Source organism: Papio anubis, chromosome 10 (assembly GCF_008728515.1).
Source record: "Papio anubis isolate 15944 chromosome 10, Panubis1.0, whole genome shotgun sequence".
Taxonomy (NCBI): Eukaryota; Metazoa; Chordata; class Mammalia; order Primates; family Cercopithecidae; genus Papio; species Papio anubis.
In genome coordinates, this window is record NC_044985.1 from 105,103,362 (window position 1) to 105,129,052 (window position 25,691).

A 25,691-nucleotide genomic window follows, 5' to 3' on the forward strand; every position below is an offset into this window, starting at 1 on the left:
ATAAAATAAAATAGAATAGTATATTGTAATAGATTATAGAAATCATTCATTTTCTTTTAGAGTCAAGGTCCTCTACCTTATCTAACTATAAAAAGTTTGATATTGTCATGGATTCTAGATCAGAGGTTGGTTTTTTGCTTTTTTTCTGGAAAGAACCAGATACTAAATATTTTCAGCTCAGCAGGCTTATGGCCTTGATTTCTGTTGCATTGAGTCTGCTGTCACTGTATGAAAACATCCATAGACAATAACTAAACAAATGGGCATGGAAGGGTTTGAGCCCTGGACTGCAGTTTGTTGATACCTGATAGAGATGAAAGGATTCACCTGGAAAAAGTGTTGAGGCGTTTTTGCTTGTTAGAGAAAATTGTTTAGAATGGTAATGAAGATTTTAGAATTTTTTTAAAAAATAGCTATTTTAGAAAAAAGTTTTATGATTGTATTTTTCTTAAAAGATAGTATGTGAAAGAAAAATATTTGTCTTCCGTGCTCATTCTTACATTTTCCACAACACTCATTCATTAAATATTTTGGAATAAATCAAAATAATATTAATTCGTATAAAAATAGTTTTAAATTTATAGTTGTTCTACCTTGTAACAATAATTTGCCATCAAATACCTAACATTAGAATTATTCATCAAATGATCACTCTACTGATATTCATAATCTTAGAATTGTGCTTTATAAATAGTTCCATTATTTTCAAATGTACCTTGATGATCTTTTATTTTGTGTGTATTTATTCTATCTCCAAAAAAATCTCTTGCTTCTCATGGAATAGAATTTATTTTTAACTGCTGAGAAGACACAAAGAAAACATTTGCATGTGCCTAGAATATATTTTTTATTGATTGATTTTTAACATCAAATTCAAGTTTCTTCAGTATGTTTACTTTCCAATCTATGTTGCTGATTGTATAGAATCATGATTCCTAAATGGATTGGTATCAGAAAGACCTGTCTAATCTATACAATTTGTGGATAGAACATTTGTTCCAATGAACAAACACACTATAGTGCACGTGGATAATAAATAAATATGGTTATAATAGAAGACAAGCTTCCTAAAACATTATAAAATTAAACAGGACACAGCCAAACCAGCAATCTGATTATTTCATCTTAAAAGTAAATATTCTTATTGAGTTTTATTATTTTTTTATTTATTTATTTTTTGATGGAGTCACTCTGTTGTTCAGGCTGAAGTGCAGTGGCACGATCTTGACTCACTGCAACCACCACCTCCTGGGTTCCAGTGACTCTCCTGCCTGAGCCTCCCCAACAGCTGGGATTACAGGCATGCGCCACCACACTCAGCTAATTTTTGCATTTTTAGTAGTGACCGGGTTTTGCCATGTTGGCCAGGCTGGTCTCGAACTCCTGACCTCAAGTGATCCACCTGCCTCAGCCTCCCAAAGTGCTGGGATTACAGACATGAGGCACTGTAGGCAGCCTTATTGAGTTTATTCAACTAAAGATATAAGTATGGGCCAGATGCCATGGCTCATGCCTGTAATCTCAACACTTTGGGAGGCAGAGGGGGATGAATCAATTGAGGCCGGGAGTTTGAGACCAGTCTGACCAACATGGCAAAACCCCGTCTCTACTAAAAATACAAAAAATTAGCTAGATGTGGTGGCACAAGCCTGTAACCCCAGCTACTAGAGTGGCTGAAGCAGGAGAATCACTTGAACCCAGGAAGTGGAGGTTGCAGTGAGCCGAGATCATGCCACTGCACTCCAACCTGGGTGACAGAGTAAGACTCTGTCTCAAAAAAAAAAAAAAAAAAAAGTAAATATAAATATTAAAAACATAAGCCAAATGATGGTATTTAAGATTTTCCAAGTTCAGTGTAACTATGATTAATACATAACTAGAAAGTTGAACAGTGGTCTGTGTAGTATTTTATCCTACTACATTGGCTGGTTAATGTCAATGCCACAAACTGAGTAAAATTGGAAAAAAAAATTAAAATATTTAAACCTCTCTAATGATGTGCCAATATGAGCAAGGACACAAGGCTAGGTTTCAACAGAGCAGCAATTCCATGACCTGAGTCTATTGACTTTCAGAAGTATAAGGAAGCATTGGAGGGAGTGGTAACCTACAAAGGCATCTAACTTCACTTCTCTGCTCAAACCTGAAAGGGAGCGTCTTCTGATTGCAGGTGAGTTGAATGGAAACTACAACCTCTCTTAACACATGAAGACTATGTATTTGGAAACTGGAGCAGAGTTCAGATTTCTGACCCCACTCTTTTCAATTGATGTGCCTATAAAACTGCTGTAGAAGTGTTAAAAACTTATAAAGTGGCTGCGAATAATTCTTTTTGTGTGCGTGTCTCGTCACCACTCTTTCCCTCAGAGGTAGAGTCCATTTCTCCCTTCTTGAGACTGTGCTGGCCTTGGGAATTGCTTCCACCAATCAAATGTGAAGAAAGTGACACTGTGTCAGTTTCAGCTGTAGCCCTTACAAGGCCTAGTAGCTTCTACTTTTGTTCTCTGGGTGCTCTGAGCTACTATCTAAAGAGGCACCATTACCTTGCTAGACAAAGAGAGAACCTGGCCTTCTAGCCTTCCCCCGCAGAGCCCCAGGCATTCCACTGAGGTTATCTTGGGTGTATCATGCCCAGGCTTGCCCCCAGCTGAATGCAGCCAAGTAAGAGACCCAGCAGACACCATGTGGACCAGAAGAACCACCCATCTGAGTTCAGTCAACACACAGAACTGTGAGAAATAATAAAATAAATAACAAATCGATAAGTTGTGGCATAGTCTGTTACGTGAAATAGAAAACTGAAAAAAAAATCACTTTATTTCAGCTTTGCAACTTACATTTGGATGGCTGCCTCTGTATTATTTCTAAAATCAGTCTACTGCATTAACCTAAATGCATTATGCTGAAGCTTTATTTTTTCTACCTCATGACTAAATTTCTCAAGACACACATACACACGCACACACACACACATGCACGCATGCATGCACACACACACTAGTAATGTCTAGAATTGGCCAGGTTCTGTATGGACCCTCCAGTGCTATTTGTTGGTTGGTTGGTTTTTGAGACATAGTCTTGCTCTGTCACCTAGGCTGGAGTGCAGTGGTTCGATCTCTGTTTACTGCAGCCTCCGCCTCCCGGGTTCCAGCAATTCTCCTGCCTCAGCCTCCCAGGTAGCTAGGATTATAGGCATGCACCACCACGCCTGGCTAATTTTTGTATTTTTAGTAGAGATGGGGTTTCACCACGTGGGCCAAGCTAGTCTTGAACTCCTGACCTCAGGCAATCTGCCCGTCTTGGCCTCCCAAAGTGCTAGGATTACTGGTGAGAGCCACCACGCCAGGCCTCCAACGCTGTTTTTATTCTCTCACATGCTGTCGTCAAGGTGTCAGCGAAATGTCAAGGAGAATTTTTCTTTTATTTTCAACCTGTTTATAGCATATGCCAGTGGATTCTGCAATTGATCCAACAAATCTTTACCCCTAAGTAATTAGCAGAAACATGAATTCACCAGAAAAACAGAAAAAAACACTGTGCTGCCGTGTTTGTATATATGTGCACACTAGGGTGTAAATGTGTGTGCATTTTAACCCTCCATCTACTATAATTAAACTTGTCTTTGCCTGTTGTAATCTTGTGATCTGAAAGGCTTAAAATGAAATTTAGCTGGCCCTATCCCCAGAATGTCTAAATTTTCCCAGCTCTAGGAAGAATAACTTTCACACCCTCTGTACACATCTGTCCCCCATACTCTTGCAGTCAGCTTCCCCCCGCCCCAGCATTAATCCCTTCAGTTTCTTCTTGCCAAAGATGTTCTGCTGTTTGATAGAACACTAATCTCCGAGAATCTCAAAGTATCAGCTTACCTGTGAACGCCCAGAAACTGTCTCCATCCCTAGCCTCATCCCCTTTTATGTTTTCTTCATCTTTGAATAAATGCGTTGCTTTCTGTCTGAGAATGAGGCTTACACTCTGTTGTGGTTAGGAGGGATATTGACCTGAAGGCACACTGTTCCCTCTTAACTCAAAGAAACAAGATCAACATTCAGAATCACTCAGTAACAAATCTCAATTGGTAGAACAGGTCACCCATGGGCAGGAAACTCCGGTAAGCTCAGGGAAGAATTCTTTGTTAAATTAACCTGGAGGCTTTTGCTGAACTAAAATAAGTCTTGGAGAAAGAAATAGAAGGCAGAAGTAGGCAGATAAAATGGAACTGGGAAAAAGTTCTCTTTCAATATTAATCTCCCGTCATGGTTCTACACATTTGTAACAGGAGAGAAGAGGTGATACAAAAGGAAAGTGCAAATTGACAGTCTTAGGACTCCAGTTCGGGTCAATTTATTACTAGGAAAGAGGCTGAGCTGTGAAATGAAAAACTTAGTTCCTGCGCAGATGAAGAGTCTCAAGCTATAGTATGTGAAACTGCAGTGGATTTAATAGAATCCCACGGAGTGCAGCTAAGGAGTTCACTCCTGTATGTCATGCAAGCCCAATTTTCTTTTTTTCTTTTTTCTTTTTCTTTTTTCTTGAGAGGAAGTCTCGCTCTGTTACCCAGGCTGGAGTACAGTGACCGTGGCGTGATCTCGGCTCACTGCAACCTCTGCCTCCCGGGTTCAAGTAATTCTCCTGTGTCAGCCTCCCGAGTAGCTGCGATTACAGGCACGTCCCACTATGCCCAGCTAATTTTTGTATTTTAGTAGAGACAGGGTTTCACCATGTTGGGCAGGATGGTCTCGAACTCCTGGCCTCAAGTGATCTGCCCGCCTTGGCCTCCCAAAGTGCTGGGATTACAGGCGTGAGCCACCACGCCCGGCCAAAAACTCTCTCTCTTAATGCTTCTCGTCGAATGTGGAAAAGCTGGGAAGAAAGAAAAGAAAAAGCTACACTAATAGAGGGTAGAAAGATAGACTTATTTTTGAGATGGCAATAGAAACAAGTTTCAGATTCATTCAAGATTGTTTTGCTCTTTTTCCCTCTTAGCTCCACACAATTGTGGCGAGACCACACCTAGAAGGCTGAGTGATGTCTTGGATACCTGAGTATCCGAAAACTTGGGCTGAGTTCAAAGGAGATGATTAAAGGAATGGGGGAATTGGAAGTGATTGACTGATGAGAAAAGATTAAAGGAACCAAATCAAGAAAACTGACAGAGCAATAGCTGAGGGGCAAAATGATAAAAGCTACAAGTACCGGGAATGTGCAAACACCAAGTTAAGAAAAACATTCCTTGTTATAAATTAGCAGAGGAAAGTTTTGGCTGAGAATTAGAAAAATCTTGCAAGAGAAAGTGTTCAATTAGCCAACTGATTACTAAGTAATAAAAGTGGAGGCTGGATCAGGAGGGACATTTTACGAGCAAGTAGAATATATTTCCAGAAGGTACCTGGTAATGAGTGCCCCAGCACTTAGAAGGCACCATGGCCTGGACGCCCTATCAGAACAAAATTCCAATAATTGAGACTAGTTAAGTTAAAGATTACATTAATTACATTAATTTGTTCATTCTAAAAGGTAGCTGGTTACTATAGGAGAAGGGCAGCAAAAAACTGCAGAAATGATAGACTCAGAAAACTAGCTTTAATGTCAAAAATTTACTACAAATTATAACATGGAAATTAAATGCATAGTATCTTAGTGAACTTAATGAGGTGAGCAACAACTGCAAAGACTTCTAATGAAAAGTGAGAATAATTGAAAAAACGCATTCTTATAAAGTCAGGCTCTAGTAATGAGAACCATGGCTGCTTTGAAGCTTTCAAACAATTCATCCTGATGACCGAAAAGGATCCCTTTTGCTCGCGGAAGTCATTTTTTAGTTGTCCTCCTAAAATTCCTAGTGTGACCTTGCTGATAAAAGTATGCTAGCTTGTTAAAGAAACTCTTCTATTTAGAGTCTCAGCACAAAGGTTATAGAAATCTTAGACACAATTTGCATAATCATCGACCAGATAACTTACAATGTTAAAACTGTTCCCTTAAGTGTTGGAAAACATGGCTCTTGAAGATGACCACCCTGCCCCGATTTTTAGGAAGGACTGAGTTTATGAAGTGTTCTATAAAAATCTACTGAACTAAAATAATCAAATTATTTTGGAGTTTAAAACCCAACATTTACCTATTCACCTATCACCTATTCTTTTTGTAATTATGCAGGATTACAGACAAATTGGAACTCTTCTTGATAACACTTTTCCTGATTTCTTACTCAGTTTTATCCAATTGATCCTCATTTCTCTAATAAGCTGGACAATTCTCCTCATGATAAGCTTTGCCCTCTGCCCCCATTTAACCGTGCATACCCCAATTTGCTCAGTGGTAAATTTTACAGGGGCCCTCTACCAGAATTAAGAATCATGAGCTTGTTTAATTTGAAATTGCAGTCCTTTGCTACAATAAACACCCCCAAGATTTCCTCCACTGGCATTTAATAATCTGCTTAATTGCACTGGCAGACACAACAGGTATGGTTCATTTAAAGTCTGGCCATTTCATTCTGTTGCCACTCCTTTGTCCCCAATAACTGGTAAAACAAAAGAAAAGACTGGACATAAACGTGTTATTCTATTGTATGTGATGAATGTGATTTTTACTTTCCAATTATTACCTTTGACATTTTTCTCCTTCCCTTTTTCATTATTTGTCCCTAAAGAAATTTATAAGCCTTACACCCTGGACACACCGAACTGAAGCATCTACCACAAAGTGGCGTCTATTTCCGATCTTACCAACTATTTCAGCTTCCTGCTTGTGCAGCTTCATTTTGTTTCAATAGTGGTTTCATGCAGAGAACAAGATCTAAATGTGGAAAAGCATAAGAAACCATCCCCCAAATCGCTGTCACATAACTTGAAGTGGAAGGGAGCCCGAAGATCAGGAGAGAGGCACAGGATCTGAAAGCTGAGTGGGATCAGAGAGACTGTACTGGAGAAAGTTTTCCAAGATCAAGTTCCTGAAACGACAATCACTCATCCCTCCCTGAAAAAGAGAAGATGCACGTGTGCTCACAGGGGCCTGCTAAAGGGTCTGGGGTGATGCAGAAACAGTTCCTTGTATTTTTTTGTACTTCTCCAGGGAACATATATTTCTACAGAAACCTCCTCTTATTACATAAAAATCCAGTAACTTATCAACATATTAATTGCCATCTGTGAATTGCCCTTCTTAGAAGTAGTAAGACTAAAGAATTTTTTCTTTTTAATTTCAAAGTTATATGCAGAACTACCTTAACTTGTTTTTATTACCCTTAATTAGCTTAATAATCTTCACATTTCCTTGTTGAATAACTAACTGCTAACTTAATATGTTGCCATAATGCATTTTTAAATTACTGCTTTAAAAAATTCAGTGCTGATTTCCAGTTTCCACTTACTGTATTAATTATCTATAAATATGTGTGAGATTTCCTTCAGCAGATTTTCACAATCTCCTTATTACTATATAGACAATTTAAGGTGCTACAACAATTCGAAGTTCAACATCCCTGTAATTTACTCAACCTTATAATTGATATTTATAAGCTCAGCAAAACTGGAAGGAAAGAAAAACATTAGCCAACCCCGTTCAAGTTCACAGACCTTTAATTTGGATATAAGCGTCGGGATCTTGGTTGTACAGACTAACAGTCCCACCCTCCTTTGTGCTCAGATATTTGTGCCTTTCAGGACACAGTTTCTCCTTTTTAAGCAAGAGATGATTCTCCTGAGCCTATTTATTCCTGTAAGCATGAGTTGAAAAGGAAAGTGGGAAAGTGAACAAACCAATTTGTGAGTTGTGTGCAGGAGATGGACAGTTGTTGGACTCTCTTCAGCATTAACAGAGTAGAATGAAAAATAAAATGTCTAACTCCTAGCACTTTGTTATACAATGAGGAATGTGTCACTTAGAGTCACAGAACCTCTATTTTCTCATCCATACAATGGACATAAGATTTGCTCAAAATAAAGCTAAGCACCCTTGTGAAGAACTGAGGCAATATAAATACAACACTTTGAAAACAGTGAAATGCTGAAAATGTGAAGATATGATTATTAATGTTACTTCTCTATGAGGGCCTGAAGGGGCACATAGACCAATGGTCCTCAAAGTGTGCCCTTTTGATTGGGCACGGTGGCTCACGCCTGTAATCATAGCACTTTGGGAGGCCAAGGTGAGTGATCACCTTAGGTCAGGAGTTCAAGACCAGTCTGGTCAACATGGTGAAACCCCGTCTCTACTAAAAATACAAAAATTAGCCACTGTGGTGGCACGTGCCTGTAATCCCAGTGACTCGGGAGGCTGAGGCAGGAGAATCTCTTGAACCCAGGAGGTGAAGGTTGCGGTGAGGCGACATGGTGCCATTGCACGGCAGCCTGGGCAACAAGAGCAAAACTCCATCTCAAAAAAAAAAAAAAAGTGTGCCCTTTTAATCAGCAGCATCAGCAGCCCTTGAAAACTTGTTAGTTTCTACTGCATCCAAAACTACAATTGAAGAACCAATGACTTCGCCTGTATCTGTGATTTATCAAAGAAATTTTAGGTTGGATTCTCTATGAAGAGTCATAAAAGGGCCTAGAGCCCATGAAGGGAAAAGAGGAAATGGAAAAGCTGTTCTTTCCTTCATCTTCCATGGCAGTGGTAGTGGGTAGTGATCAAAGGTTTGTGTCCTGCAATCAGATTGCCTAGGGTCAAATTGTGACTTTACCCACTGGGTGACTTGGGGCAAGTTAGCTAACCTCTGCATCTCAGAGGCCCACCTGAAGATGTTATGAGGAAAGCTAATTCATTTGTAAGACAGTGCTGATAATGCAGCACATGCTCAAAACATGTTAGCTATTGTTATTCTCTAAGTTTGGCTTTCTGGCCAGCCCACAATTATGTATCTAGTTACCCCACTGTGTAAGTAAAGTAAGAAAAAAGATATTGTACATGGTTTGGGGGATATATGTATATATACACACATGGTTCTTACATGCAAATCAAGGCAAACTTCAAAGGCAAATTGACAGAACCCCAGATAGTTTCCCCAGTACAGGAGTACCCCAAACCCTACATCCTTTGTATTAGTTACTCTGAGACTGTGGATTTCTGACTCCTCATTATGCCTCCCTGTAGATAGAAACTGTTATCCTTCCACCTTCAAGAAATGAGGCAGAATTGATGGAAAAACAAAGCCCAGCTGATTATTTTTATGAGTCCATAGAATCCATTTCAAACAGGGAGAAAAGAATCTTGAAGAGTCCTCCATTTAATGGAGAGAAGGTAGTCATTAATTTCATTTAAAAAAGCATGTACATACATTAATCTATTTGTGAGGTGCTAAGAATGTTCCAGGTGCAGTGCTTATTACTGGCATTAAATACACCGCGATGCCAGAAGCAGACAGTGAAATAATACAGGTAAATCTGTGTGCATGAACAAAAAAAATCCTTGGGAAATCTGCGAGACACTACAATTAAGGGGAGATAGATGGTAACTCTTCTGAAAAAGGAGAATAAGGGAATCAAGGGCTTTCACTGTGGTTTCACGAAGGATTATTCAAAGATCTAAGGGCAAAAAGAGAAGTCCTGCAGGGGAAATGGAAAATACAGGTCGGAATCAAAGAGACGCGAGAGGAGGCTAAGGACAGAAAAAGAATGTCAGAGTGTATCCTTGAGGGTTGGAGGAGGCTCCGTGCAATAGTGTTCTGTTCTAGCCGAAAGAAGACTTGGTAGGAGAATTGCCCTTTAATGGCTATATCCAGCTCTCAACTTACTAACCAGCTCCTTAAGTTCATTGGTAAGTCAATGAGTTAAACTCAGAAAAAAAACGTTTTCCTACGGAAACATTATTCATGGTGGTTTGGCTTTCTGGACAACCCACAACAGGGTATTTGACCCAAAATGAAATTGAATATAGAACCTAATCCTTAAAACTATGATTTCAACTGTGTCTAACCAGCATTTTTAATATTTGGGCCTTTGGAAAATAGAGTTTAAGTTCAGAGGTGGGATGAATCAATGGATTCCTGGGCCTGGGCCAGCAGCTTAGCCCATGTCCCCTCTGCCTAGAGTGCCCTTTCCCCAGACGACCTCAGGGCTTCACACAAAGGGCACCTTCTCAAGGAGGTCGTTCCTGAGCATCTTATCTAGAATTTCAACGCCCTCTCTCCACAGCATTCTCTAACTCTCTTCCCTGTTTTATTTTTCTGTATAGCGCACTATCTTACATACTATATATTTACTTTTTGATTTACTTACTGATTCGTATCCCCCGGGAGTATGTAAATGCAGTAAAGGAAGATTTTCTTGTTTGTTTGCCCAGCGATGTATTATACCACCAGTGCCCGAACAGTATCTGATACATAATGGGCTCTGTTGAATACATGTTTGTTAGATTTGGTTACTTATTTATCTATTTGTTAGCTGCAGGTTGGAGAGCTGGGGCTGGGCCGGAGACCAGAAAAATTCTCCTGGATCCACGGTAATGCACAAGAAAAACTGAGTATCTAAATCAGTCTTTCCCCAAGTGCTCTAAATTGGAGAGAGAAATGTGTGTGTGTTGGGTAAGTGGGGTTGGGAGAATGGCAGGGGTTATGCATGAAACATTCCTCGACTAAGAGTGAAAACAGCCTGGGTTCTTCTCTTGTCTCTGGTACTTACTAGTGTATGACCTTGGACAAAACACTCTCCAGAATCATTGTTTCTCTCCACAGACAGGCCATGCTTTTCATCCCGCAGGGCTGCTGATGAAGATCAGCTGGTAAAGATCAACATGTGATCTTCACATGAAGAAATTGATTATAGAAACTAATCCTTAAAAATATGATTTTTAACTGTGTCTAACCGGCATGTTTAATATTTGGGCCTTTGGAAAAGCAGACTTCAAGTTCAAAGGTGGGATGAATCAATGGATTCCTGGGCCCAGGACAACAGCCCAGGATCTTCTCAAAGATTAACATGTGAAAGTGCTCTGCAAACAATAAAATGCATCCCAAAATAAAGAACAGATGATGATGATGAAAGGATGAGGTATGCAAATAAATAGGGAGATTAATTCCACAGTGATCCTCTGTAGGATGCTAGGGCTGTAATTTTCTAAATATAGCTAGCTATAATGCCTAGCTCAGTAGTCTACATATGCAAAGTAATCAGGAAGACTGAGCAAAATGTATGTACAATTGACATTCTTAATAAAAGGGAAATAAGGAGTTTAGGGAAATATTCAATGAAATATGATACAAAAACATTTTGCAGCCAGATGCAGTGGCTCACATCTGTAATCCTAGCACTCTGGGAGGCCAAGGTCAGAGGATCATCTGTGGCCAGAAGTTAGAGACCAGCCTGGGCAAAATAGTGAGAATCTATAAAAAATAAAGTAAAATAAATTAGCTGGACATGGTGCTGCACACCTGTAGCCCCAGCTACTCAGGAGAATCACTTGAGCCCAGGAGTTTGAGGCTACAATGAACCATGATTGTGCCATTGCAGTCTAGTCTGGTGACACAGCAAGACCCTGTCTCAAATAAATAAATAATAAATGGCAACAACAAAAAGTTTACTTGTTATCTTACTTGAAATGTAACTTTCTCAGAGAAGATTTCCCAGAGCTACCCACAGCTCTCACATATCTATCCATCAAAAATTTAATCTCTCCTTAATAGCTTCCATCACAATGGGTAATTATATGTGTAAGACATGTAATTTATCTGTTTACGACCTGGCTTTCCCCATCATCTCCATACTACAAGTTACATGACCACAGGACCATTTTTGGCTTGCTCACTAATGAATACCCAGAACCTAGTACATTACCAGCAATGCTGTAGCAATCACTCAATAAATATTGGTTGTGTGATCAAATTAATGAGTACATGAATGAATAAATGAACAATGAAGACATGAATGCATACACATGTACATATGTTCAAGATCTTAACAGGAGAACTGAATCCACCTGGCAATTCCTTTCCTGCATGTGTAATAATAAAATAAGTTGGTTTCGTATTCTGTTTTAGCAAAGACAACTTTCCTGGTGAAATGGTTTACTAGTACCTGATGAGAAGGGCTGAAATGGGCTGTGAGCTGCTGATTTTGCTCCCAATTTTCATTCAAACTTTGTCACTGGCACAGGTGCAAGCAAGTCCTGCTTGACTAGCTAAACCTGTCAAGCAAAACCCTACTTAATTACAGGCAGAGAACCCTGGCATACCATTTGCAAGTCTGTCTTTAGACGCGTTTGTCCAACAAAGTCCAAATATGTGTCTGCTGTTTTACTCTGGCTGACTGGTCTGCAATGGGAGGGGCTGGAGCCTGCTGAAGAATTGAAAATGTTAGAGTGAAGGCCAGCCATAGAGCTGTCTCCCTACAAATTTCCAAGACATGGGTCTGCCTCCAATGATCACGCAGGACATGAAAACCAGGGAGTGTATATAAGAGAATGGCCAGGCATTGAAGAAGATAAGGCCTGAGGGAAGGACACTCAACCTGATCTCCCAAAGAGCATATTCCATCTTTTCTTGAATATGCCCTATCATCAAAAAGAGCTCTGGTTTGGGAGTCAGAAATCCAATTGATTTGGGGCTCATTTACTTACTGTGTTATTTACAATATTCTGGTTTTCCCGTTTGTAAAATAAGCATAAAAATATCTACGCCTCAATGTTGTAAAGGTTAAAAGTATACGTAAGTGGCAGGCATATAGTGAGAATTTGAAAATTATAGTTATTATTGTTATTTTCTGGATTATACGCTTGTCTCATAAGGTCTCACCATACAAATAGTTTGCACAAGGGTATCTTCCTGTAGCTCAATCTTGGATATTCAGAGTGGATAACCTGGGGTGCTTAAAAAGAATTGCGCCTGGATTGTACCCCCAAAGATTCTGGAGAAATTAGTCTGAGTTGCAGCCTGGAATCCCAGATTCTTAAACCCTCCCCAAGTGATTCTAATGGGCGGCCAAAGACACTGCTTTGACTGAAGTACTCTCCACCCAAAAACTGATACCAACCCAAACTTTCTCTACCCCACAAAGCACTAGCATCAGAAGTCCTTTCTAACAAAAAGTCAGCCTTTCTGTTCTCCAGCGAGTTCAAGGGGACATTCTCCTGGAAGAAGCTACTCATTAATTTAAGTTGCTGTTAGGATTTAAAAGTCTTTCTCTGGAGCAAGTTCTTAGAGGAGAAAATACAACAAAGCATCAGGAGAGAAATGCGGTACAGAGAAGGGAGGCTGTAAACAGCACCTGTTTCCATTTCCCACCATCTTTTATTCTCTGGAGTTATCAGCAAACGCAGAACACAATTTTGTACTCAACTGCCATAGCTGTGTCTTCAACCAGAATTTCTTGATATTTTTCTCTTTGCCTCTCTTAAATTCTCGATGGTTTTCTTTTTTCTTGTGACAATCAGCTTTGGGTTTATCTTAGCTGTTATTTTATTGTGGGACCATATAAATTGTTTTTGGAAGAGAATAGGAAATAAATAAGTAAAATATTTCACCTTTTGCTGAAACCTTGCCCTGCATTATTTTATAAAAATATAAAAATTTGGGCCAGGCATGGTGGCTCACGTCTGTAATCCCAGCACTTTGGGAGGCCGAGGCAGATGAACTGCCTGAAGTCAGAAGTTTGAGACCAGTCTGGCTAACATGGTGAAACCCCATCTCTACTAAAAATACAAAAATTAGCCAGGTGCGGTGGCACATGCCTGTAGTCCCAGCTACTTGGAAGGCTGAGGCAGGAGAGAATCGCTTGAACCCAAGAGACGGAGGTTGCAGTGAGCTGACATCACGCCACTGCACTCTAGCCTGGGCGAAAGAGCAAGACTCTGTCTCAAAAAAAAAATAAAAATAAAAATTCTACTGATCACTAGTAATGCAGATTCTCAGATGTAGTAATAATGCTGGTGGTAATAACAATAATAAAAAAGCAAGCAAAAGTCATCATTTTTGAGCACTTACTCTGTGCCAGACATAATTCTGAGGAGTTTGCATGTATTAACTCAATTCATCTTTACAAAAACACTGTAAGCTAGATCAGTTCCATTCTACAGATGACAAATAGAGGTATCAAATAATCTTCCCAATTTCCAATAGTTAGAAAGTAAACAAATTAGAAGCATATGCTTGCTAGAAAAAAAAAGTATACCCAATTAAATTTTAGTTTTATACAAGCAATGAATAATATGTTAGTATGTTTCAAATATTCAAAGTAAATATTTTAAATATTCAAATTTAAAAAGATAATTTTTTTAGTATAAGTGTGTCCCGTGTAATTTTGGGGACATAGTTACGGAAAAAATAATTATTTGTTATCTGAAATTTACATTTAACTGGGTGTCCTGTACTTTTATTTGCTAAATATGGCAACTCTAGTTAGGACTCAAAGCCAGCCTAATTCCAGGACACGTGCTGCTATCATTACGACCTGCTCTCTCTGCCTTGAGGAACGATGGCCAACTCCATGGTTCTAGAAATTTGGGAACAGGAGTTGAGGCAGAAGACGTGGCTGCCATGTGCCAGGGCCATGCTGGCCACCAGCCTCTTTCCCTTTCTCTCCCCGAGGGGATCTCTTAGTCTATCTGCAGGCTCAGCCTTGCTACCAGTTCCTAACCTAAAGCAGTGACTTTGGCCCAGCTGTTATCAACATTGAAGAGTTCAGAATGTCTTCCTGCAGTCAGTTCAGACTGCAGGATAGCTTGTAGGGCATACACGGTGTTCCGGATCCGAGAAGTGGTCTTTCATTTTCTCGTCCATCATCAGTTCATGCTGGGCCCCAGCATCTCAACAGTTGAACTTTGGCCTTGACCGCTGTTATGAGTGATCACTAAGGTAAAATGATTAGTGCATCTGCCTCCTCCAAGGCTGGCATCCTGCTTTGTTTTTGTCAGACCTTCTCCCAAGGACTGGAGCCCTGCCCCCAAATCTTAGCCCAAAAGTGTTACTACCCGTTGATAATCTTCCCTGAGGCTAATCCACTTCTCCTTTAAATTTGGATAACATTCACTCCAGATTCCTCCCTGTTGAGTGATCCTTACTTACTAAGACACCCCCATTCTTCATCTTAAATTTCTGTCTATCTGCCAGGCACAGTGGCTCACACCTGTAATCCCAGCACTTTGGGAGGCCGAGGTGGGTGAATCACCTGAGGTTAGGAGTTCGAGACCAGTCTGACCAACATGGAGAAACTCCGTCTCTACTAAAAATATAAAATTAGCCGGGTGTGGTGGTGCATGTCTGTAATCTCAGCTACTCAGGAGGCTGAGGCAGGAGAATCCCTTGAACCCAGGAGGCGGAGGTTGCGGTGAGCCAACATGGTGTCACTGCACTCCAGCCTGGGCAACGAGAGTGAAACTCCATCTCAAATAAAATAAAATAAAATAAAAATAAATAAATGTCTACCATCAATTGCATCTGAAGCCTCTGGCCTTAAGTTACCAGACTTGGCCTGCTGAACAGAACCTCCCCTGTGTAAGCCTACCTTTATTATTTCCCTGCCAGCTCCTAGCCTATGCCAATGGATGGTTTGAGCTCTAGATCTTGGTGCTCCCCACTTGCCCTCTCCAGCTGGAAGCAACCAGCCAGTTGGCCCTGACTGGATCCCACAACAGGACAGCACGAACAGTCTCTTCCCCCCACAACTTCCTAACACCATGCTTCATCCCTTTTTAGTAGGATTTGAATTCACTATTCTGTGGAGTTGGACCCCTGTCTGAAAGTTTAAACTGCTTGGAGATTCATGGGGGTGGTGGCAAGAGGAATACACAAAGGCTTTGTTTATATCCAAAGAAAAAGAACTAAATGGTACCCAATAAACCCTAAAGTGAATATTAGGAAAGGGAAAACTAACCAAATTCAAGAACTACAGGAAACTTGGGTCTATTTTTTAATAACAAATCATGCCAGACAACCTAATTAGCATTTTGATGGTGTTATGACATGACTAGTTAATGTAGCAGTTGGTGGTAATATCCTGGATCTTTCTTTTAATGAATCATTTGATAGCATCTCATGAAATTTTTACTCACTGTTATCACTCTGTAGTTTGTTGCAATTTGCTCAATGCCTCTTAATAAACATACAAACAAGTCTTCTGCCCAAGGGAACTTACAATCAACAAGAAAAGTCAAGCAGAGAAGGGGTTCCCACAGGAAGGAAAATAAAACCTCTTACTACCAACACAGCCTGCTCTAAATTACCAAGCGCGCTGGCCGCATCATCAGTCATCCTCACAAACACTTATTAAATGCTAATCCCCACGTGGTGATGTGGACGGATCTAGCTCAAGGGAGTGAAGCAGAAACAGTCCATGGTCTCTGCAGGAATTGACCATCCAGAGAGCCAGAGAAGAGATTGTGCTGTACTTTTCTCCTCCTCTGTTCCCTGGTAGCTCACTGAGTTAGTATTTCACAGGCAAAAGCAGCACTAAGTCATTATGTCTGTGGGGCTTGCTTTTGTCCCCATGCTTAGGAATACAGGAGGTGACCTTTTTCAGCCTCTGAACATTTTCTCCCTAAAATAAATTAGGTTTACTTTTTGATTGTTTGTCAAATCTGAAGTCCTCCCATATATAACTAGGCGTCCTTTTAAAGAGCTTTCATTTTGGATTCTTAACTTAATTTTTAACACATGTTCAAGTGTGCGCTGCTCATCTTTCAAGAGCAGATTTCAAAAGCAAGTTTATAGTAAGGTATCCCCTTTCAGATGGTGCATTAAATCTTAATGTAATTTACTTGTGCTTCTCAGTATACACGTTCATAAGCCTATGTGTGAGCCCCTCCATCCTTAATTGCATATGATGTACAATATGAATATGTAAAATAATCAGGATTTATTGGGTTTTTCCAAAGTTTTATGCACTGTGCGGATATACTCATCTTCTCTTAGAGGAAAGGTAAGATTTTTATCTACATTTTGTATATGAAAAGATGAAGGCACAGAGAACGGCCACATGGTAAGTCATAAAAGTGCTCTTTGAACTGATGCTCATAATCGTTACACTGATTGAAATTTTATTTTTAAAGTTGCTATTTGTAAAACCTTTCCAGGTGATTCCGATGTACAGCCAGTTTGGGGGTAAATGATGTATAGAATGCTGTTCCCTCATTTAAGACAGACCATGGCGGACTTCTAGAATAGACGCAAGTTAAATCGCCTCTGCGGGACCCCGCAGGTGTGACTGCCCTAGTTCCACCGTGCACCACTGCTGCTACTGCTCACAGGAAGGGCAGCTGCCCAAAGGCTCCCAGACTAGATTCCACCTTCCTTGCAATCTCCCGGGACCCTTATGCTCAGACTGATGTCTTTCACCTTGAGAACACAGACCCTTCCCTTTGCCGGTATCCCTGTCAGTATCCAACAGCAATACATTTCCAAGGAATTCTCAAACACAACACGGTTTACTTTTCTGTGCTAGTGAAGATTTATGAGGGCACGAAGTGTATACCGGCAGGCAATTACAGCCCACTTGAAAATGCCTTTGCAGAAGGCTGAAATCTGATAAGGAAGCAGGGTGAGATTCTCAGAGGGAGCAGGCCTCCTGTTGTGCTTTTTCCAAGTTCAAATCACCTCAATTTGGGAACACAATATTTTTTAACTTGCACAGATTGACTTCTGTGCTGCTGCAATATACAATACACTTAAATATTTTTCCAGAGAATACATAGCATTAGATCTTGTGCATGCAGGATTGGACAGGACAGGTCCAGTGTCCCCTAGCCAGCCTGCCCATCTGAAAAGCCAAGCCCACAGCTCTAAGGGAAGATGTTAAGGACAAGTAAGCCATCGTGCTTTTTGCTATATGATATCACAAGACGATTAGACCAAGATCATCACCTGACCCAAGGCAGCCATTTATACGGCGTCTGATTGTATTAGCCCGTTCTCGCAATGCTAATAAAGATGTTAGCATATCCTGAGACTGGATAATTTATAAAGGAAAGAGGTTTAATTGACTCACAGTTCCACATGGCTGGGGAAGCCTCAGGAAACTTACAATAAGAAGGGGAAGTAAAGATGTCCTTCTTCACATAGCAGCAGCAAGGAGCATACAGAGCAAAAGCGGGGTGGGGGAGGGTGGGGAAGCTTCTTATAAAACCACCCGATCTCGCGAGAACTCACTCACTATCAGGAGAACAGAATGGAGGAAACTGCCCCATGATTCAATTATCTCCACCTGGTCCCTCCCATGACACGTGGAGATTATGGGAACTACAATTCAAGATGAGAGTCAGGTGGGGACACAGCCAAACCCTATCATCAGTGATCCATGAAACAGCTGCACTTGAGAATTCCACCCAACAGGGTACCTTGTAATATGTAATTGTTAATGAACCTCACTAATCCTCTCTGTGCCAGAGAACTTGAGCCTGAGAAACAGTAGAAAACAGAAGTGTAAATGCAAATACAGGCAGGAGGTAAAAGTCAGGAGGAGAGAGCAGAGCTAAGTACATGAGTTGGTAGAAGCAAAAATTACAAAAGCTGTCACCATAATGGTTTAGTCTCAGAAATGAAGACCTCAGATGCTTGTTGCTGAGATAGGAACAAGAGGGCCAGAGCCACTGTATAGCCATTCACAGTCCTCCTGTCAGGCTAGCTTTGAGCAAGGAAGGACCCTGCCAGTGGTTTAATGCTCTGTTGCTGCCATCTTTAAATTCTTCATAAGACTTAAACATGGAGCCCTGCACTGGCATTTTGCATGGGGTCCAGCAATTATGCAGCTGGCCCTGCTACTTGATGTCTTTTGAAAAACATTACATAAGTTTTTATATATAGATAGGGTCTCACTGTGTTGCCCAGGTTGTCTCGAACTCCCAGACTCAAGTGATTCTTCTGCCTTGGCCTCCCAAAGGTAGAGAGTGCTAGGATTACAGGTATGAGCCACCATGTCCGGCCATTGTTGTCTTTTAAAGCCTAGTCTTTTGATACCTGAAATGGTTTTCTTTCTTTCCTAGTGGACTATACAAGCTTTGTGGACTCTGAAGCTTCTATAATCATGAGAGGCCCTTAAAGTGAAAGGTTACAAAATTATGAACATAAAAGTAGGTTTGAAGTGAATAGTTACCTAAACTGAATAAATAAATCCCAACAAACACCAAAAACTAGAAAATCTAGAAACATAACTATCTGATATCCTTCTGTAATATGTGTCTCACATTTTTACTGCATTCTCTTTGTCTGCCTTTCTGTATGGCAATGGTTTTGTAACCATTTTCTCAGTCTTCTAGCATAGTTGGTCAATTTTTTTAAATTGACAACTAGAGAGTTTAATTTTGTTTCACAACTTGACATTGGTAATATCATGTACATTTTTAGAGTTGTTGTCAAATTTGGACAAACTCCTCATTTCATTTATATGTGAGTTCAGCACATTTCAGGATTATTTGTCCAAGGATTTCCCTTAAATGTCCCTTGAAACAGAAAAGTCATTAACCAGTTCATCTCTGATGTCTTACATTGCAGCACCAGGTAAGTACCCAAAGGCAGCTCCCATGGGAATATTTCTGGAATCCATTCTGACCAGCATTAACTTAACACTATTTAAAAGTGAAGGATAATCCATCCGTATGTTCCACTTATCCTAAACCAAATATATACGCTGCCCAGTTTCTCCTGAGTTGAATCTCAAAAACGCCTGTATCTACTCCAACTCCACCTAACAAATGGGGAAGTGTAATTTAGAAGTTGGAGTAAAAGAGATGATTTTCCTGACTGTGGTTAAAATATCTTACTTTTTGCACATTTTGCAAAATCCTGTGATTATATTACTAGAGCCGCTTCATGCAAGGGAGGGGGCCCTAAAGCTTAAGCTTCTTGAGCTTTTAAGTACACTTAGAGGATACCTATAGTGAAATCATCTTTGTTCCTTGAAGCCTGAAAAAAACCAACACACACCCATCCAATGTTGATCTGCTGGCTTTTCCAGCAATGTTCAAAAACATCGCAGGCTGACTTCATGTGGTCCCTGTCATGCACCGCCATGTGAAGAGACCACCAAACAGGCTTTGTGTGAGCAATAAAGCTTTTTAATCACCTGGGTGCAGGCGGGCTGAGTCCGAAAAGAGAGTCAGCGAAGGGAGATAGGGGTGGGGCCGTTTTATAGGATTTGGGTAGGTAAAGGAAAATCATAGTCAAAGGGGGTTGTCCTCTGGTGGGCAGGGGTGGGGGTTACAAGTTGGTCAGTGGGGGAGCTTTTTGATCCAGGATGAGCTGGGAGAAGGACTTTCACAAGGTAATGTCATCCGTTAAGGCAAGGACTGGCCATTTTCACTTTTTTTGTGGTGGAATGTCATCCGTTAAGGCAGGAACAGGCCATTTAAATTTCACTTCTTTTGTGATTCTTCATTACTTCAGGCCATCTGGATGTATACGTGCAGGTCACAGGGGATATGATGGCTTAGCTTAGGCTCAGAAGCCTGACAGTCTCGTAACTACCAGGAGCAGTGTACAGAGTAAGCTTTAAGGAAGAGAGGGTTATTACAACCTCTTAGTCTGGACAACTCTTTCCAGCTACACTAGCAGAACCTTTGCTTGTACCAGTTTCCCTCTGCTTATTTGTTTGTTTGTTTGTTTGTTTTCTAGGCCTGTTCCAAACCAAACTACTCTCTACACAGCACCTAAAAAAATATGCCTCTGTGTTGTGCAGAATCCTGGGATTTCCTGTTCTACAGCTTTACTGTGTGAAAGCAACTTTCTCTTTCTTTATTCCCTTTTAATTATCCAGACACCAATGTACTTTATTTATCATGATACTGTTTTTACGGCTTAAGCTATCATCCTTTAACACATGTACACAATACTGTCTGCTCCAGATCATGAAGTAGGGGCAATTTTCTCTCTCTCCAAAACTCCACCACACCTTTTTAACCTTAGAACTTGGTTTAGATGTGGTTTTCCTTTAATATCATAGATCTGAACTAGGAGAAGAGCAGCAAACCTGTCTCAATTTTATCCAGATCAGTTTGATGAACCAATATATGTGAAAGTTCTTTGCACAATATGCTGTTCATAAAAGAAATTCAAACTGCTTATACTATTTTTTTTCTTCTCTGATTCAAAGGTGTGCAACATACCTGGGAAAATTAACATTTTAAATGTCTTCTAAAGTCTTTTTCTTGAAAACATATGACCCAACGTTTACCTATAAGACTTAGTGGAGTCCAAAAATACTCATTATCTCCTTTTAATTTTTTTTCTCTAAGTTATTTCAAAGCATAATTCTTAATTCTAAAATGTGCAAGGTGGCCTTAAATTAATTGCTGGAATCAGTTGAAATATTTCACAATCTCTTCCGACTGTATTATGGCACCCTGGTTTTAAAGCAGTTAATAGTTCTAGAAAATAATGTATTAGCAGTCAAAAATATGAATCAATGATATTACTCTAGTATCATTTCAGAAGCAACCAGAATGGTGGAATTAATAACATCCTATTATTTTATTATTGCATAAGAATTTATAGCGATGCTGACACCACACTAGGACGAATTCTCTCTTTTATTGGACTTTATTAGACAATGGATGACAGGGCCTTCTCCAGTGTCCCTGGGGAGCCCCACAGTGACCCAGGCAAGGTCACTTTCTTAACCCTCACCCAGAAGCTCATCGTTCTTTTGTCTTTTCCAGTTCACACAGAGTTCATGCATAAAAATACCGGCCTAAACCGGAGGTCAACCAATCAACAAGGTGGTATTGGAACACTTAAACACTTAAAATCCAACTTGAATTTGATAAGTAATATATTATAGGCTTTCCATCATCAACTCGCTTTGACAGGGTAATCTATCTTTAGATTTATGCTTTAGAACATTGACCAAAACTGATGTTGTCTGGCTGTCCTGAGTCCAAATTTGCTGACCTACAGACTGAAGGTATGTGGGGAGAAGGTTTCGATTGATGATAAATTGAAGAAAGAATTTCATTCAATGTTTCTTTATCAGCATGAGAGTTTGGGGAAGTTTTGGGTTCATGTCGGTTAAAAAGCTCATCCCAATCATATTGTGAGGCAAAATTTATGTTTTGATCTGCTATTGCTATCTGGATCTATAATACCTACTTGTGGTCCAAGCAATTGATTTAAAAAGCTGCTCATCCCAGTTGCCCATTCACTTAAATGATATTTATCAAGCACCTGATATACACTACTCATGGTTCTAGATATCAAGGAGCCAACATGGAACAAGGCATTATTCTCCTGAAGATCATAATTCAGTCTTTCTTTCTGATCCACTGATAAGGCCCTGTCTTAGCTAGAGATAGAATGAAGAAAGTTCTGATGCTGTCTTTCCCTTGGCCCCTTGGTTCTAACTTTAGAGAGAGCCTTTTTTGTTTGGTTTGGTTTAAGTTTATAAGCCATTCATATTCAAAGCTTCTCTCCATTTTCAAGAATATAGTAATGGCCACAAAAAAAACTCATTGTAATACTTTACATACTTAATAAAGTTTTATTCAATGAAGAGAATAAAATTGTGTATCATTTGGCATTAATAAAATTTCAGATTCAAGGGAAGAGATGCAGAAATTACTACCTTCAGCTCTACCAATGTATATTTTTTCCTTCCACTTTGTATTATATTCTACATTGATAGCTCTTGGGAAAATATTCTTGTGTATTCCCAAAAGACAAGACAAGTGAACATAAAATAATAACATATTGAAGCTGGAAAAGACCTTGTGAATCACCAGAACTCTAGATTTACATGGGAGAAAATGGCCTTTTCTTCCACTATTTTCATTTCCAGGACACTGAAGTTTTTCAGTGGCAGAAGCCATATATCTTTGTTCATCTGTTTCTCAGGCTGCAGGAGGAATCCTATGGTGCCAGTGAAACTGATGTGACCTTCTCAAGTTTAGACAGTGAGTTATCAGCAGATCCAGCACTAAGACATGCTTCTAATCCATGGTCTTGGGTTCTTTCTACAATACCACATAAAGGAATGTGTGGGAGGAGAAAGTCTCATAAGTTGAAAAAGATCAGCTTTGAACAGTTCTCTTTAAGCCAAATTAATGAAAATTAATGAGCATTTTTGCCCCAAAGCCCATGCCACCCACATGATCCCGTGACAGGTCTTCAGCTACTTAACACAAGCAGCTTTGGATTTAATGGAAAGTAAATCAACATTTACTGAGCACCTGCTGTGTGCAGGAAGTTATCACATACTATCTCATCTAAAGCCACATATTTTGTAGAATTATACCTTCTGATTTGTTTTCCTTTCATGTTTCCTCGTGAAACTCTTTTTAAGTAGTAATAAAGGGGAAAAAATTAGACCAAGAGGGTTTGAAAGATCCAAGGTCTCCTGGTAGCTCACAGAAGTGGTAACAGCCTCATAACCTGCTAGAGGATTAGGTAAAAGACGGTGGAGCTAGAATAGGTGGAGATGGGAAACCTGCCTACGTGCACATGCCCCCAGGTAATCCATGAGACACAGCCCCTCAAGCCTCACCTGGCTTGCAGGATTTAAGCAAATAACAGGAAGTCTGGAAGTAATGGTTCATAGTGTTTGTTCAGTATTAGATCAGCCTGTATCTTTGTGATTCTCTTGGCTTTTCCTTCCTGTTTATCACTTTATGATTTCAAGATGGTTGCCTGACAGCCAAATGTCTCAAGTTCTCATGACAGTAAGAAAGTAGGAAGGGGAAATGACAGCCACTTGTATGCCTTTTATCAGGTTATGAAAACTATATAATAGATTTTTCTTATATCTCGTTGGTCAGAACAATGTCACATGGTCACTTTTGTCTACATGGGAAGCAGAAAAGATGAATACTCTATAGCGAAAGATGAAGAGTGAGAAGGACATTGGGAACAGCTACTGGGGAAGCAGTGTCTGCTTAGGCTTCTAGAAGTTAATTGAGGCTGGTAACCTTTAAAAAGACTGCAAGTTTCTGAAGGGAAACATTTGTAATTTCCTGTTGGCCATGTCCTCAGAACTAAGTGGGAGTCCAATAAATGAATTTTCAGTCACTGAATGAATGAATAGAAGCAGGGACTGGGGAAAGTGCCACACAGATGCTTGAGAGAAACTGGGCTTCCAATAGGAGAAAAACGGAGTTGCGGGCTGACAATGCCAATGAGAGGTGCTCAGAATTGATAGCAGAGTGGGAAGCTCCTTCCTCAAATTCCATTGTGACAGCATTTTTCTAGGTCACCAATTTTCTGTGCCATCAGAAACCGTCCATGGCTTACACCAAAAGCAACAAAGCAGACAACAAATGTTAGCATCTGAAAACACATGTTCTGATCTTGGATCCTTTTCTCAGTGAAATCTGAATTGCTCTTATTAGGTGAGCTGTAGAACCAGTTAGCAGTTTCTCAAAAGCCTGAAGACACTTTTTGCTTGTCATTGTTCCTTCTTTTCCCCCTTCCCAGCCCACACACCAAGTGATTATAAGTGTACAGTTAAAAAAAAATTCATGATCTTTTTTTCTGACTATACAGAAATATGCTTAATTGGGCCTTTGTCATTCAGGGAGACTGAACAGATGGAGGAAGAAAAATTATTAACTAAGATTTCCCACCTCATTGATTGAGCCATCACAAAGGAGATTTAAAAACTTGAGATTTCTTATCATGCTTTAGAATATAATTACGTAAGCCACCAAGCAGTTTTAGGAATTCTTTAAACAAAGCTATTTAATTATCCTTGTAATCAGCATGACCCACATCTCCAGCTTAGGGAACAAAGAGAATATATCTTTTTCTTTTTTCCTCAAAACTTATTTGTTCACCCCACCCTCTCCCACTGCACAAGTGGGATCCTCCATTCACTCTATGATCCTCCATTCACTATTTGAATAACAAAGAATCAGATAGTTACTTATTTAGTCTAAAGGATTCAGTCTTCTCTAAATGCTTCCTGGACAGAAGACTGGGTTGTCCTAAAAGTCTACAAGTGAGTGACTCTCAATGTTTTCTTTTTATGTCAACTCGTACTAATAAATCATTTTGTGTACCTTGATATTTTCTATCATATACTATTTCATTCCAAAAAAAAAATATGTGATTATAACCTACTAAAGTGATTTCACTATACCACCCATTGCACTTGGGGAAGGGGGTTGTGATTTTCAGCTGTTGCTGTCATACAGTGTTGCTGTTGACAGCTAGCCCAATGCCTCCCTGTCAACTGCTGCAAAGACACCATCTGTCACTTTCCAGAATGTGCACTGACCATAGTTGTGCTCCACCCTCTGGACTCTCATAGTGAGAGTTCTTTGAGTACATGGTCTCAGAAACATGAATACTACGTTGTGGTAGTAATGGGAATAAGCATGGTGGGCACCCACATTGCATGACACAGACTTTGTCAGCAGTTCCCTCACACACTCTAGACTTTGGTGTTAGGTCTAAACTCACATTCCAGACTCATCCTTCTTTCATGATCAGTTTCCCCTCCGGGGTAACCATAGGAGCCCTTTTACAATGGCTGCAAAGTAGAATAATATTGAACCTCCTAGGAATTCCAATATTCCTAGTGTTTACATAGCAAAAGGGAGGTTGTTCAATATTCTAAAATAAGAATCTGCTATATTTATGGTCTCTACCTAGACAGAAAAGGAGGCAGTCACGTTTTATATTGCAACTTCACTTGTTTGAAATAATAGGAACATTGATATTTCACCAAACCAGCCCCTGTTATGCTTTACTATGGAGAACTAAGAGAAGAAGGACCAAGATTCACACCTGGCTTTACTGAACAAGCTGGGTCACCCTGGTCCAGTTGCCTCATCCTTCC